This window comes from Solanum tuberosum, unplaced genomic scaffold (assembly GCF_000226075.1).
Source record: "Solanum tuberosum cultivar DM 1-3 516 R44 unplaced genomic scaffold, SolTub_3.0 scf00840, whole genome shotgun sequence".
Classification (NCBI taxonomy): Eukaryota; Viridiplantae; Streptophyta; class Magnoliopsida; order Solanales; family Solanaceae; genus Solanum; species Solanum tuberosum.
Genome location: NW_006239755.1, coordinates 8,001 through 10,930, shown reverse-complemented (window position 1 = coordinate 10,930; position 2,930 = coordinate 8,001). Strand labels below are relative to the sequence as shown.

Genomic DNA, 2,930 nt, shown 5'->3' with positions numbered 1-2,930 from the left:
AGCCTGGTATTTAAGTAGAGAAGGGTATAGGGGCGGACTCATTATCCACCGAGTTTAGAAGGTTGTGATAGGCCCAAAGGGTGGATCACAGATGGATTTCTCGGTTATCAAAAAAAAAAAAATGTTACAAACTTATTCCAAAAGAGATTTGAAACACAGCTCTGTTGTGATCATCAAATCCAAATTGTTTGTGTTCTCATATCCATTAAAGCAATTCCCTTGGCCAGTAAATGTAATCACTTGTCACGAACTCGTTATTCTTCCTTGTTAATGCTCTTTCCTCTATCACACGATAAATATCTTCCTCTAATTTAGCTCTTCTCAACGCTCTCTCTTTAGACTGCTGCAAAACCTCAGCACACGTTGAGGCAGCAGTGAGCAATCCAGGGACACCCAACACTCTGACTTCACTTCTTTCTCGAGCTAAATAGGGACAAGATAACACATTCTTCAGCTTGTTCAAAAAATTTATTCATGACTAAGTCCCTCCTAGATTCTTTGAATTGTAAGTTAGGGATCAGAGAAATGTATACATTTCATTCAATACACACAACATTTATTGAATAACATTAGAAACTTAAATAAACTTTATATATCATCAAAAATTCATAATATGACATTTTCCAAGTTAAGAAGAAGCTTACTTATTAAACTAAAAAGAAACTAAAATCAAATCCATTACGCCAACATCTTCTTATTCTTGGCATCTGAAAAAATAAGATAGTGAGTCAAATACTTGAGAGTTGATCACTGATTGAATTTAGTAGCCACTGTTATAACAACTGCCAAGCTTTTCAAATCTTTAGCTTCTTGAAGTTGAAAGAAACACGAATATGCTTCATATTGAGCATTAATTAGTTGTTGTTATTAACAAAAAACGTGTAAACTAATATATTAGTAGTTAGAATAAACTAATAAAGATAGTGTAGATCTTAGCTTGAATACCTGAAGTTCTGAAATCGAATCCTTCTTTATTGGTAACTTGTCTAGAAATGATTATCTCTTCTTCTGTAGTTCCTTTGACTTTGCCGCTTCTTTCTCCTTTGCATGATAATTTTGTGTTCCAGTTCTTCAATGATTCTTGCAAGCCATTTCATAGTTCCAGTTGAGACCATGAAATATATTATGGATAATCCAATACATAGTCCACTGCCATGGCCCATCAGAACAGCTTTCCAAAAATCATTGAGAAATTCAGAATTCCTTTCTTGATCAGCTAGCGCAGATACTGTATAATTTGTCTCCGACACAGGATCATTGCCACAACCTTTTGAAATGGGGAATCCACGTAATCCACATTACCTTCATATGAATTGCCCTCAAAGGTACGAAATTGAGGTCCTTGAGGGATGCATCCTTGGAGATAATTGTGAGAGAGATTTAAGAATTCAAGAGACGTAAGAGAAGCAAGTTGTTGTGGTATCTCTCCCGAAAGATGGTTAAACGAAAGGTCCAGTGATTCCACTACAGATAAGCTTCCAAGTGATGGTGGTATAGGACCTTGCAATCCATTATGAGATAAATTCAGTACCCGAATCGCAATGAGATCTCCCAGAATACCAGGAATATGTCCTTCAAATTTGTTGTTTGAAAGATCTATAACTGTGTACAAAGACAAAATTCTCACAACTTCAAGCTTCAATCCCTTTGATACAACAACTACCGAGTCTTGGTAATATCCATCTCCTTTATAACTTGGTTTGTCCATGGTTTGATCAATTGTTCTCATGCCTTTCAAATTTTGAAACAGACTCATTGGTAAGTCTTTCGAGAAGGCATTGTAAGAGAGATCTATGATTCGAAGATTAGGAAACATGATTTCAGTCCCTAAAGATCTTATGGATCCATGCAATTTATTCGATGTCAATCTTAAAACTCTCAGCTCTGTCAATGTTCCCAACAACATGAGGCATGTGTCATTCAGATGATTTTCTCCTAGATCAAGAACTTGCAACTTTTTGCAATTGGCCAAAGATCGAGGTATTTTTCCCTCTAGTTTATTGCCATGCAAGTTGAGACTTATAAGTGAACTCCCAATGCTAAAATTTGTTGGAAGAGTCCCTGTAAGTTTGTTGTTGTGCAAATCAAAAACCTGGAGGCTACTAATATTGCCAAAACATTGTGGAATTGCTCCCTCTAGATTGTTTCTGCCCAAATCTAGAATTTGTAGTGATGTTAAATTGGAAATAGATGAAGGGATCTCTCCACTGAGATTATTATGTGACATCGTCATAACCTTGAGGCGAATGATATTACCCAAACATTGTGGAACTTTTCCTGTCAAGTTGTTTCTCGACATAAACAACACTTCCAGTGATGTCAGATTGCACACTGATGAAGGAATTTCCCCTCCATTAAGAGAGCTATTACCCAAATATAGATAAGTAAGAGAACTCAAGTAACCTATTTCTTCAGAAAGATAGCTTAGTAAGAGACCTTAGGTAACCTATTTCCTTAGGAATAGAGCCCGAAAGTTGATTTTCATAAAGAAACAAAAAGGACAAGTTGTTCAAATTCCCCAATGAAGAAGGAATAGAGCCATTAAGAGAGTTATTACTCAAATATAGGAAACTAAGAGACCTCAAGCAACCTATTTCTTGAGGAATAGAGCCAGAAAGCTGATTATTATAAAGAAGCAAAAAAGACTAGTTGCTCAAATTCCCCAATGAAGTAGGAATAGAACCAGTAAGAAAGTTCATACCCAAAGATAGCTTAGTAAGAGACCTTAGGTAACCTATTTCCTTAGGAATAGAGCCCGAAAGTTGATTTTCATAAAGAAACAAAAAGGACAAGTTGTTCAAATTCCTCAATGAAGCAGGAATAGAACCACTAAGAAAGTTCCTACCTAAAGATAGCTTAGTAAGAGACCTTAGGTAACCTATTTCCTTAGGAATAGAGCCCGAAAGTTGATTTTCATAAAGAAACAAAAA

General features: G+C 35.9%; 1 pseudogene; it reads right to left on the bottom strand.

Moving 5' to 3' along the window:
- Nucleotides 1–942: 942 nt before the first annotated feature.
- The window catches only part of LOC107059115 (probable leucine-rich repeat receptor-like protein kinase At1g35710), an 8,278-nt pseudogene continuing 6,290 nt past the window's right edge, over nucleotides 943–2,930 (bottom strand).